At 48.7% G+C, this 13391-nt stretch overlaps 1 protein-coding gene across 3 annotated transcripts in view; it reads left to right on the top strand.

Moving 5' to 3' along the window:
* ZZEF1 (zinc finger ZZ-type and EF-hand domain containing 1) overlaps positions 1-13391 on the top strand; it is a 3309810-nt gene that overhangs the window by 3021734 nt on the left and 274685 nt on the right. The gene's annotated exons all lie outside the window — the stretch shown is intronic.

The raw sequence follows: 13391 nt of genomic DNA, 5'->3' as shown, positions 1-13391 counted from the left end.
TAAACTGTGACTGCTTCTGTCCAATACAAGCAATTATCCAATTCCAATGTATTGCATCCTCCCACAGATTCCTCATCTTAGATGTTGCGTCACATCGCTAGCTGCCTTTGGAAAATGTTTTGCCCATAGCGGTGGGTACAGTGCAGCTCTGGGATGACCCCTGTCAGTACCACCATCTCTGCAGCTCTGGATGTGATAGCCCCTGTCTTTTTTTTTTCTTTTCAATCAATCATTTTAGTAAAGTATTCATAGAAAACACATTGACATTGGCATAGTATAACGCAATCACACAATTTGACAGAGATAACACCCTGCATGTCTGGGTGGCTGTAAATTGACCAAGGCACTAGTAATAGTCACTTTCCCACGAGGCCCCCCGATCATAGTTCAATATATCCTGGTCCCCTCTTGCTGCCAATTCAGTCCTCATTGGAGCCAGCGTGTTAGAGGGGGGCCTTCTGGTAAGGCATGGGTATTTTTTCCACATTGTCCATGAATGGCGCCCAGGTGTTCAAGAAATAGTTCAGGTTTCCTGTCCGAATAGCCGTTACGTTTTCAGCCACCACAATTTCCCAACACTTTGACCACCATAAAGGGACAGAGGGGCCGTTCACGTTTTTCCAAAGCCTGGCCATTGCAACCTTCGCGGCTAGTAGAAGATGTGTACAGAGCCGCGATATCCGCCCTGATAATGGAAATTCCCCCCACCCCCTGTGCCCCCAGGAGCACAATTCCGGAATCCCATGGAATTTCCAGACCGGTGATAGCTTTTATGTGGTCTGTCACCTCCCTCCAGTATGACTCAGCTTTCGGGCAAGACCACACCTTGTGGAATAAGTAGCCATTAGCTGCACACACCCTCCAACAGCTTGTGGGAATTTCAGGATTGGCTTTGTTTAGCTGAGCTGGGGTAACGTAATATCTATAACAGAATTTGTAGCCTCCTTCCCTGTTTGAGATGCATTGTGTGCTCTTGTGTAGCCTGGTCCAGATCTTACCCCATTCCACGATATCCATCTCTCGGCCTAGGTCTCTCTCCCAGTCTAGCATGTACTTTTCCTATTTTTCAGGGTTCGTTCTATCCAGCAGACGGTAGAGTGTTGAGACCCTGCCCTTAGGGGCAGTGGATAGTAGAGAACTGTGTCGTTAATTCTCTGTCCCCATTCTCCCTGATCATTCTGTAGGAGACCCAGTGTCAAAGTTGGGCATAGTGGAACCTCTCGTCCTCCCCTACCCCAAACTTTTCTTTACACCGTTCAAATGAGATGAGGGAGCCATCCTCTAACATATCTGACAGCTTTCCTAGCCCTCCCTCCTTCCATGCTGCAAAGCTGTGCGGGGGATTACCCGGGGAGAAATCAGGGTTATTCCAAACGGGGGTGAGTGGCCCCCTGGGGCCCTTGCCACCCCATTTTCGTGCTGCTGTCTTCCAACTGTGAGCGGTCACAATTGTTGCCGAGAGGGAGCCCTGATTTGCGTGTGCTTTTCTCAGAGGTAGGTGAGGGAGCTCTGATGGGGGAACATGGCACCAGGCTTCTTCCAACTGTTTCCACAAAGGCTGGGCAACGGTCTGGGACCATGTGTATGGGAGAGTTGGGCTGCGTGTGCGTATCTAGTCACATCTAGGACTCTCATTCCTTCTAACACCCTCCCACGGAGCATAATCCTTTATGCTATTCTGGGTTTTGCCCCCTCCAGATACATTTTTGAATATTTCTTTGTAAGGTGATCAGTTCGCTTGCTGGGACATTTACCGGGAGCGCTGCGCATTGATATAATAATCTGGGAACCAGATTCATTTTTACCACTGTGAAACATCCGAACCAGGATATACACGAATACATGCGGGAGATGTCCTTAGGGATCCGCACTCCAAGGTAATCGATCGTGGATTCGGCCCATGGGATCAGTAATATGGGACTGAGGGCTGACTTTTGTTTTTTGGTGAGATTGATTGCCAGTGCTGTGGACTTGCCTAGATTCACCTTGAACCCAGGATCGGCCAAATTCCTCAATTTCTTTTCATAGGGGCCCCAGGGATGTGTTCAGCGTAGTCGCTGTGATGAGCACATTGTCTGCGTATAGCACAATCATGTACTCGTGTTTCCCCATGGTGAGCCCTTTTATTCTTGGGTTTTGCCGAATCCTGTTCGCGAATGGCTCCATAGATAAGGCAAACATCAGTGGCGATAGGGGCAACCTTGCCTGGTGCCTCTAGTTATATTGATCAGCTCTGATTTATCACCGTTGACGCAGAGCTGCGTGGTGGGATTAGGACAATTAGCCATTACCCATCTTGAGAAATTCGGGCCAAACCCAAAGTGTGCTAATACCTTACTGATATACCCCCAGTCCACCCGATCAAACAATTTGTGCGTGTCTAACGATAGTACTGCCATCTCCTCCCCATTCCTGGACGCACTCTCTATAAGATCTATAGTCCGTCTGATATTGTCTTGTGTTCCCCGTCCCGATATGAACCCCGTTTGATCGCAGGCGATTATGTCTGGGAGATGCGCTCTCAGCCTTGACGCTAACATTTTCGAGTAAATGTTCCCATTATTATTCATGAAGGCTATAGGTCTGTAAGAGGAAACCTGGTTCGGATTGTTCCCCAGTTTTTGGACTAGAATCGTTAAGGACTCTGCCATTGATTTAGTGACTGAACCTGTGGACAGAAAGGAGTTCAATAAGGTAGTTATTTGTGGGGCAAGGATGTAGGCGTAGGTTTTATAAAATTTTGTCGTCAGCCCGTCAGGGCCCGGTGCAGTATTTTTTAGAGACTTGATGCCTTCCATGACTTCCTCCGTTGTAATCGGATTTTTAGGGCTAACAGGGAGGTTGCAGGTTGGGGGTTATGGGTAGATAAGTATCTGAGCAGGTTCTCGCGGAGAGCGGGGGGTGCCAGACATTACTGCTCTGTGGTGATTCACCAGCTCTTCCATTTTGTCCTTCTCGGTATAAAGAGTTCTACCATCGGCTCTGCTGTAAACTCTTCTCAGTTTATATGCAAGTACTATGTTTGCTTTATTGCCTTTACTGTAATAAAATTGTTTCGTGTAGGCTAATGATTTGGCAGTGCGATCAGCCCGGTGCACTTCGAGTGCAGTCTTAGCTCTCTTCCATGCTCACTTGGTTTTCCGTGACCTATGGGACTGCAACTCCTTTTCCAGAGATACCACCTCGCTCTCTAATTTGGCCGCAGCTATTTTCGAGACCCTCTTCTACTCCGCCCCCGTGCTGATGAGGGTACCCCTAACCACTGCCTTCATGGCGTCCCAGATAATATCCAAGGCTATGCCAGGAGTTGCATTTTCTGTGAAGTAGTTAGTGAGAGTTTCACTGGTTTCCCTTTTTATTCTCTCGTCTAGATGGATAGTGTCATGCAGCTTCCAGAATCTCTCAGGGTGGTGGGGGAGTGGGGGGGGGGGGGGAGAGTGGAACCTTTTATGCTAAGACCAGCCGAGACTGGGGCATGGTCTGAGATTGTCCCAGTGTGAATGTCTATTTTGTCCAGGCTTGGGTAGATGGCACCCGAAACAAGTAGGTCGTCTATATGCGAGAAGCCCCTATGTCCGTGAGAGTAATTAGTGTATTCCCTCGACCCGCTGTTGTGCAGTCTCCATGCATCTATGGTCTCCGTTTCCCTAAGGAGACTAGCAAGGGAAAGGGCATGTATGTAATATGTTCTGGTCGGGGGAAGAGTTTTATCTACCAGGGGGTCCGGAAACAGATTAAAGTCCCCACCCATAATCTGGACACCCTCTGCGAAGGTCAGAATTGTTGGGATCAGGTTGGCAATAAACTTGTCCTGGGCAGCGTTGGGGCAGGAAACAGTGATTATAGCAACAGGACGCTCAGTGAGGTGTCCCTTCACCAGGAGAAATCTCCCACTGGTGTCTCTTTTGACTGTGATATTAGAGGGACCCTCTCACTTTGTAAAATTGCTGCACCTCGTTTTTTCTCTGCGGAGGTGGCGAAGAACACCTTTTTGTATTTCCTAAATTTAATACGCTTTTCATCAGCATGCAATAGATGGGTCTCCTGGAGAAACCACGTCTCCCTCCACTAGTCCAAGCTTGTGTTCCACAGACCTACGCTTCGCTGGGTAGTTAAGGCCTTGGACGTTCCATGTGAGGATTCTGATTTCTCTCTCATCAATCAACCCCATTAGGTTCGGTAGTAGGTTCAACTATGGATGCGGCCCTGCAGGGGATCATGCATGCTGCTACGTGGAAGGTACTCTGATAATGTGTTTCTAGGATGGCAATCAATGTCAATGTGTCGCGTTTCTTAGTTAAATGCGGGCGGAGAGGTAAACCAGAACCAACACTCTCTGATCTAACCCCTTCCCATCCCCTGTTACTCCCCCCAGTCCGCCAACCTTGCAAACCAGTAGGATTGAACGCATCCCACCTAACAGGGCAACTGGTTGTGCTCCAGCGCAGTACAGGGAGGAGCGACGACAACTGTGATGCAGTGGGAGGGGATGCAGCGGCCCATGAGTGTTTCCCGAATTGGCTAGCCAGCCTCATTTAGACTTCTAGCTCCTCTCCGCTCCATGCCTTGCCCCCACCCTAGGACTCACGCCATCACTGAATCTGCTGGAATGTTAACATTGACAGTATGAGTAAGAGAAACCCTAAAGTCTCCCGTAGTTAATTCTTCAACTTCGGGAGCGTGGACAGCGACTGAGGTGCTCAGTCCGGTTTGGGCGTTTTTTCCCGTGGGGACCACAAATCCTGTCTCGCCTGCTGACCCAAGTCCATGATTTTCCAGCCTGTTTCTTGGAGGGATCCTGTGAGATATCCTCAGCATCAGAAGCTCCACTTCCTCCACGGGCGCCCACACATTTTTTAGCTTCTCTCAATGAGTGGATCTGCTGCTGGGCTCCCTCCCAAGTAAATTTTACTGATGTTGGCAATTCCCAGCGGTATGGAATGCGTTTTTCCCGCAGCCATTCCATTAGGGCCTTGAGCGCCTTCCGTTTCTGAAGGGTGGAATTCGCAAGATCCTGGTAGAGCATGGTAGTAGAGCCCCTAAAGTTGATTTGTTGCATCGATCTACCTTCTTTCACGATCTCCTCCTTTACTTTGTAAAAGTTGATCCTTGCCAGGATGTCCGGCGGAGATGATGTCGACTGTCTCAGGACTGTTCTGTGGATGCGGTCAAGCTCAAGCGGGGCATCGTCTGGGAGGGTTATGATGAATCTGAATAGATCTGACACATACCCCTCAAGGTCCGAGTCCAGAACAGTTGTTGGGATACCTCTGTGGCGAATTTGTTGCGCCTTGACCTATTTTCTGTGTCTTCCTGTTTCGCCTCCAGCAGTTTGCACCTTGCCTCCAGGGTGGCTATCCTGTCCTGCTCTTGCTCCCATTCGAATTTCTGGTCACAACACTCATTCTCCAACTCCACTGAGCAAGTTTCTACATCCGCCACTCTTTTGTTCCGGAGGTTGATCTTTTTTGAGACTTCTTCAGTGCCCTTTTGGATCTCCTTAGTCAGGGCCACGAGCAGGTTTTTTAAGTCTGAATTTGTGGCGGATTGTTCAGTGTCTGTGGCGCTCTGATTCCTGAGGATGACTCACTCAGCGTGTCGCCCTTCTTTGCCTTCTCCAAGGTGGTGCCGCTCATGAGCACCGCAATGTCCACCAGCTTGGAGGTTTAGTCACTTTTCGCTATTGCGGCCTGATTAATGAGGATGGATAGAGTTGTAATAGGTCTGCCTGTGCTTCGTCCGCTCCTTCACCCCTGCCAGCACTCCTGATGGGCAACCGGTATCACGTGGGGCGCGAGGTGTCCAAATCCGCTTCCAAGGGTAGAGGAGCGCACTCTTCACCGCAGCGGCAAGAAACCTTGATCCCTGTCAGTTCTTTTTCAGGCTCACAAGGTCAGGCTGGGCGATTTAATGTTGTGTGGCGGCAATTGTAGGGTCTGGTGTTCTGCGAGGGACCCTGGCATCTAGGACTGCCGGGAAGCCTCCGAAGCAGGCACTCTCTCAATGTCCCTCAGTCTGCTCAGCTGGCCCTCCAGGAATGGGGCAGTGTAGTGTAGTGTAACTGGCGTATCAAAAGAGCACTGCGGGATCTTTTCCTTCTCCGTTAGCCCTTAGAGCTCTTAGAGGTCACCTTCAATAAGTGGGTGCGGGGGTAGTGCGGCGGTAGTGCTGCAGCGCTCACCAGAGGCACCCCAGAGCAGGCCTCTCTCCACTTTGAGGGGTCCCCAGATGGAAGGTGTTATGATTGTTATGTTTGTAGTTTGTAGTCCTGCGCCTCGCGGGACCCGGGGCCTACAGCCACAAGGCCGGGTGCTGATCTCCACTCCTCCTCCTGCCAGAAAAATGTGGGGTGGCGCTTGCAGAGAAAATGATGGGCGTCCGACGGGGGAGCTGATCCTGTGGCGGACGCGACGTGTGCGGGACCCGATCAGGCGAGCCGGACTGAATATCTGGCCGGGTAAGGTGGCAGGGCCAAGCCGCAATGGGATGGGCACCATAACCGGAAGAACCGCTTAGTGATGGGCTACAGCCGCACCCCGGCAGCAAAAGTGGGAGGGAACGCTAAACCGCTCCGGCTCGTTGAGGCAGGAATCGGGTGAGTCTTCGCTGGGGAGACGCAGCAACTGGAGTCATGTCACCATGGGTGGTTTCCTGCCAGCTAGGCAAGTCCAAAGTTGTTGCGCCAGGATTCCAGTACTGATTACGGGCGCGAGGCGGCAGGAGAAGATAGATGGTGCTTCACAGGGGCATCGGAGCGCATGCAGCTGAGTTGTCACGGCTGCCCTCCAGCAAGTCAGGCCGGGCTGTGGGTATTGCTTTGCTCTGAGGACTCCTCCTCCATTGCGGTGATAGTGTTCCAGCTATGGACTGCCGTGAGCGCCATTTTCTGTGCGATTGCCGCACCGAGTCGGTTGTTCCTGCTGCAATTACCACCAAGATTACGGTGGATTGTCGCTGGATTTTGCAGGCGAATCATGATTGCAGGTCCTACCAGGCCATGAACCTAAAGACACTCAGGGAAAGGCTAGCAAAGCTTTGTTTGACTCTTCACAAAGGTGATTTGTGCCCTTTGTCCAAATCACTGAGTGGGGACTCCTTCCAATTCTTACCTTAGCGATTTGGATCGTCATCCTTTCGATATGGAGCTCAAAAAAGGTTTTTTTAAAACATTGCAAAAGGTCTCGATCAGTGATCAACTATCATAATTAGCCTTCCTCTTTATCTTGGAAGTAAATCATTCACATCTGCACACGCTCCTGCACTCCAGAGCAGTAGGAAGAGTGAAAAAATTAAATGCAAAACATTTTTGCAAAGACCTCAATGCTGGTGACCATACCCACCTACCGTGCCTTTCATGTCAGGCAGAGGCTATTCCAATGACAGCAGCCACACTCCTTCAAGCTATACCCATACTATGAACAAAAGGAAAAATTACGCACTGGTAGAATTCTTTCTATGGATTCTCCGCTCACAGATTCCTCATCTGGATAGATGTCCTCTAGTGCCAACTGTTCTCAGAAAATCTGGACAGGAGGCATACTGTAGCTCGATGGACACGTTCCTTGGCTCCTGTGCTCCTCGCCTCCAGACACGACATTGGTTCTCCTACCTTAACTCCTCTTTTAAATCATCCACAAGAAGAGCTCAGGGATATAATGTGGGGGTTGCTCAATGCATACAAAAACTTCCAAAAAGCATGTATAGTAGAATAAGCATCAATTTCAGACTATATATTTTGCTTTTCGCAAGTTGCAGTTATAGCATGTTTTTTTCTGCCGTTGTCTCTGTTATAATCATCACAAGACATTCCATCTCGGTGTCCTTGGTCAATTGACAAAATCCTTGTGCCTAAAAGCTTGTGCACAGTGTAGAAATGTTTGACCATAGCACATAAAGTGGCCCTTGATTTCATGGCGCCTCAATTAATGCCTTGTTCTAATGTGTCTATCTTTTCTATCTCCATGGCATGCTGTTTTTTTGCATGTATGAGGTAACGAGTGCCCAGAGTACGGGATGCCATATGAGTGCGCTGCTTTCCCTATGCTACTCTAAATTCTTTAATACACAGTAATTAACCCTCCCAATGGTATGTATTTTGCCAACCTCTGATGCCTGAAAAGTAGATCCATGCAACCTTGACATGTGGCCGACTTTGCACCAGACCTGCCGATGAACTGCCTGCTGTTAAATCTCAGTTACAAGTTTTATGGTATCCACTACAGAGTGTAATTTGCTTTCTGACTTTGAGAACATTCAGACATGTAATTGCTCATTTTACTATAGCCGGTAAAATAGATATAGCTGGTAAGATAGCCCAGTGGGTTGAGCGCTCGCTGCTGTAATGTGTGTGTGATCTGCAGGTTGCAGTTTCGAATCCCGGCAAAGCCAACTCAGCCTTTCATCCTTCTAAGGTTGATAAATGAGTACCAAATAGCTTGGGGATTTTGTATGTACGTTTGTTCTATATAAAGCACTTAAGTGTAAATGCTGCATAATAACACATTATCATTTGTATGAAATGCATATCACATTGCAGTGATATCGTAACCATATTTTTCGTAGTGTACTTAGGAACAATGCTATGTTATGGTACTTTCTGTTTTGTCAAGAGGTCAAAGGTCGTGTCTCATTGCTTCCTGTGATGTCACTTCAGGGTGGAGTCAAATGGCATCACTTCCTGTCATCGGGGGTCATGGGTCGTGTGCTGTCACTTCCGCTACCCTTGATATTTTGGTGAAATTATGTCCCTGGACGAGTTTTCAGAAGATTGGAAAGATGGGATGCCAATTAAGAATCTGGGTGTACAAAGTCAGTCAGAGCTAGTGTAATAGCTCGCAGAGTCAACAGATTCATATGCCATTGGCACTCCACCTGGGACCAAAGCCCATTCACCTGCAGATTCCCATAGTGAGACCCCCAGCCTTTAAGCGTTGCATTTGTGACAACCTGGGCCACTGGCTAAGGTGTCCAGAATGGTAACTCTGCCATCCAGTTCTCATGACTTGATCTCCATGACAGGTCATTGGCCACTGCACTCGAAACCCGGAAGACATCTGACATGTTGGTGGAAAACTGCGACCACTGACGCAAACAGGAATTTCAGGGAGTGCATCCTCAACCTGGCTTGAGAAAAATGTAGAAAGTCTTGAGACCGAGCAGGCGGCGAAAGGCTAAAGTTGGTAGCATGCGTGTGTTCTGAAAAAGCATGACCATATGTTGAATGCTGCTGGCACGCTCCTTGGGTGGGAAACCTACGTGTCCCGATGAACCGGAGTCTCTTCGAGAGTATTGTGTTGGATTCCTGGAAGTTCAAAGAGAAGCCAAGCCGTGAAGCAGTAAGCCAGTGTCCTCGAGAGGCCTTGATAACTACTCCTATAAATGGTCTCAGATGAGCCAGTCATCCAAATACGTTAAGACATAGTCTCCTCTCCTCCTGAGGTGGGCCAGCACTACTGCCATCAGCTTTGTGATCATCTTGGGTGCTGAGGTTAACCAAAAGGGAAGCACCTTGAACTGACAGTGGGAGCTCCTGATGACAAACCTCAGGAATATCCTCTGGTTTCAATGAATCCGCTCATGGAAGTAGGCATCTTGGGGGTTTAACAACGCCAGCTTGTCCTGGTGATGCAGAGCCTGAAGATCTCACAGCCTCACCATTCTGAACTTGTGCCTCCTCAGGAAGTTTCAGGATGCTATGGATGCCTCTCCCCTTCTTGGGCACCAAGAAATACCTGAATGCCATGACGTCGCCCCTCTCCGAAAATGGGTCATCCTGCGCAGCTCCCTTTGCCAATAGAATGGCCACTTTCCCTCTGAGTTCCAGCACTGGGTCTGAACAAAGAAGTGTGGGTGGTCTGATCAGAGGGTTGCAAAGGAAGGGAGGGGAGTAGCCCTGGCTTAGTAATATGGGGGAAACCTCAAAGATGTTTTGAGGTGGGCGACGGAGCAATCCGACTTCTTGACACACCCCTGCCTAGATGTGAGAAACACTTACGCACCGACTTGGCCTACGGCAACTTTGCTTTCCTGACAAACTGGGTGTAGCTGCAGAAACCGCTTATGTACCTTAATGAAGATAGGATTGCCCTGTTGGAATGCCAAACCCATCATTAAATAATGACCTCATGAATTGGAAAAACTGGGTATGCAAATCTGGGGCCTGATCTAAGGGCTTAGTGGCAGTGGTCGAACTAGACATGCTGACAACCACTGTTACTGATATCAACTTCGAAGGGCATGAGGCCTGACTGATTTGTCTTTTTACCAACTTATTCTGGCTTGGTAGATGGCAACGCCACCAAAGCTGTTGGTCTTTTGAAATCCTTTCACTCCTCCCTCGGTGCATGTCAGAATCTCGCCCAGAAAATCCTGGCTCCTCTGGAAATGCTGGTGTCTGCATTAGAGCGTTATTCCAGCATATTTTAAATCGCTCTACGTAGTGCAGTTTAGTTCTTCTCAAGATGTCGCAGTGTACTGCATCTAAACGTGGAAGGTAGGTGCAGTTGACTGGATCCACGCAGTGAGTCACAACTCTGATACTTTTTGTGTAGACACTTTTTGTTTTTCTGTACTTATAACTCTCTTGACCTCATTGTTCATATATCTTGATTCTTTGTCCCTTCCACTTTCTCCAGTTTCTCATTCCTTCTTCCTGCTGTCCGTACTCTTCTTACACCCTTGTGGGCTGCATCAAGAAAACAGCCTCTCCTTGCTCCAGACACTACTTCTCCAAAATATACAGCTCCTCCTTTTTAATGCCCCGGAGCTGCAGATGGGTTTTTGCTGTCTACTTGTCCTCTGGGACATTGCTGTTGGGCTTACCTTGTACTTCCAGCTATTATTCAAAGCTGTACTACTAGAGTGGTGTGTTACTGTGCTTGACCCTATCTCTTTTGCAAACTCATATCTTCACGCAAGGCAGTAAGTGGTACTTTATAGCAAGAATAAGTAAATGGTGTCGAAAGGTCTGATACATCAGACAATGCACATTTGGGCAGATAAGACTTATGCCTTCCCTCAACTGAAGAGCCACTATCGTCCTTCTAGGCTTCCTTTCTTTCTTCTTGTGGGAAGTGGAAGAAAGGGGGAGGTGTGACTCACTATGTAAATTAGACAGTTTCTTGAATTTCTAATGCAGCTTCCCCTTGCGCTCATCTCTCTACTGAGCCAGCCCTCTGTGCCGGCCTCCAAAGAGTTGCTGTTCATTTCCTCAGGGCATTCAGGTTCATAGACCAACACGAGCGCATTACTCCATGGCGTGTCTGTTCCTATGCATCACACACAACTATTGTGAGGGTTGGTGATGGACATCTTGCTGCTGCAGATCTGGCGGCGCTTGGAGCACTAGCCATCTCACACATTGATGGGGTAACTGCGTCCTTGCCGGGCTCCCACCCATGTACCTGGCTCCCTTCAAAGCTGCCCACCAAGACGCAGCCCATCTTATCGTGCGTGCCTGTAGATTCAACCACATCACCCCCAGCCTACTTGATCTCCACTGGTACCCCCTTCCCGCAAGGTCTTTCATTAAAACTGTGTGCATCACATACAAAGAGGTTGCCAACGGAACCCCATTTTACCTGGCGGTCAAACTCCTTATCTCAGGAGGTTCCTGCACCTCCTGTAGCTCGGCCATCAAAAGGTTAGAGATAATGCTTAGGAAAGGACCAGAAAGCAATCCTTCTCCTGCTATGCCCCATCTCTCTGGAACGCATTCCCCTTGGAGGCTCGTACTGCCCCTCCCATCATGCAGTTTCGCAAAATTGTGAAAACATGGCTCTTTCATCGCTTCCTCCCCTAGGAATGAAACCCTGACAAATCTGCACAGTACAGCGTTACTGTTAAAAATGCTAGCTTGACGCTAGCCTCTGGCTTCTACTGTAAAGCGCTTTGCTGCCCACGGCCGAGGTTTGCACTATAAGCAATAAAATAAAATACAAATAATTAAACCGTGAATCTGAGATGTCTGAAAGTCTTCCTCAGAAAGGACAAGTTCAATATGGTCACCCTTGCCCAGATCCTTCATGTCTTAAGTCTTCAGGACTGGTTGGTGTCTGTACAATCAAGATACACATTCACTTTATCGCTACAAACATTTCACCATTCACAGAGACTTTCGAGTGCACTACTTCCTTTTGCCGGACCACTCCTTTACCCAGTATTCAGTATTGCTAACTTTCCAGCTATCGTTCTTTCAAAGTTCACTCGCAGGTCTGCTTTTCTTCGTGTCTCATCCACATGCGTGCAGCCTTCAATTTTGTCATAATGTGTTGCTAATTCAGTCTTTCTTCAGCACACACCGGTCCCTCACATCGCTTGCCAACACACCGGCTTTGTGTGTTTCTTTTCTGTTCTGTGCTGCTTTGATTCTCGAGTCAAGGTTAATACCACAGGCTTGACCTCACCTCCCCAACTCTGCCGTTCACCCGGGAGGGTCGCTGGCGTCCTTGAAACACAATGCAGCTTTCTTGTTTGGAACTCTGCTTTCTCCATGTGAATTTTGCTGCCTTTTGGAAGCAACAACCTCCTGCAGGGAACTCCTGGGATTCTCCACATGTGGCTCTCATCCCTCGGCCCGTTGCTCTGCTCCAGTAAGTATGCCTTCGCCCCAGAAGTTCTGCTCTTATTTGTGTGCTACCTTGCTCAGACTGTGTTTCTACGTTCCGCCTTTATCCGTGTGAGGAGAGCGAATTGGCATCAGGTGTATGCACTTAGAGTCAAGTGCCTGACTGTGCCTGACCCAATTAGTGGGACATGTCCAATGCAATGTCTATGAGTTAGTGTTATTACTTTCAGTCGCCCTCTTCCTCTGCCCAGTGTTTGTGTTGAAAGGGGGGGGGTTGGGACATTGGAGAATCCTATGAAATAGGAGGGATCATAGGTCGGGGAAAGGGTGGAATACCGTGTTTCGCCACCGGCTGCCTCACCCCACTCCCCGAAAGACCCCTCACCCAGGTGATCCTACCGCACTGGATCCAAAGGCGATGAGAGAGAGAGCGATCTCTATATCTCCCCGGGGGCTAGCAGGTTCAAGCTCAGTTATATCCTGTCAGCTCAAGCCTCCCTAGCCTTTTTGCTTTCTGCATTTTTCTATTCCCAAAGGCATGGTTGAATGAGGATGCTATAATGGCTTCTTTGTGGTTAATGGTCTCAGTTTTTCAGACAGTATGAAAGAGATGATACAGGTCTAGACCAGTGGGGCACAGGATCTCCTGCATTGGGTCCAAGGAGACGACTTGCTGTGGGGAATACTCCCACGGCAACTGCTAAGACCGTTTTTGTACATCCCCTGTTGAGGGCTGTGCAACCAACCCTTTGATGTAGAAGAGCCATCCAGCCAAAAAGAAACCCAACCCTCTCTTATAGGTAGGTAACATGACGGAGCAGTCAGG

Source organism: Ambystoma mexicanum, chromosome 9 (genome assembly GCF_040938575.1).
Source record: "Ambystoma mexicanum isolate Mex_15411 chromosome 9, UKY_AmexF1_1, whole genome shotgun sequence".
Taxonomy (NCBI): domain Eukaryota; kingdom Metazoa; phylum Chordata; class Amphibia; order Caudata; family Ambystomatidae; genus Ambystoma; species Ambystoma mexicanum.
This window is presented reverse-complemented; position numbering and strand designations above follow the sequence as displayed.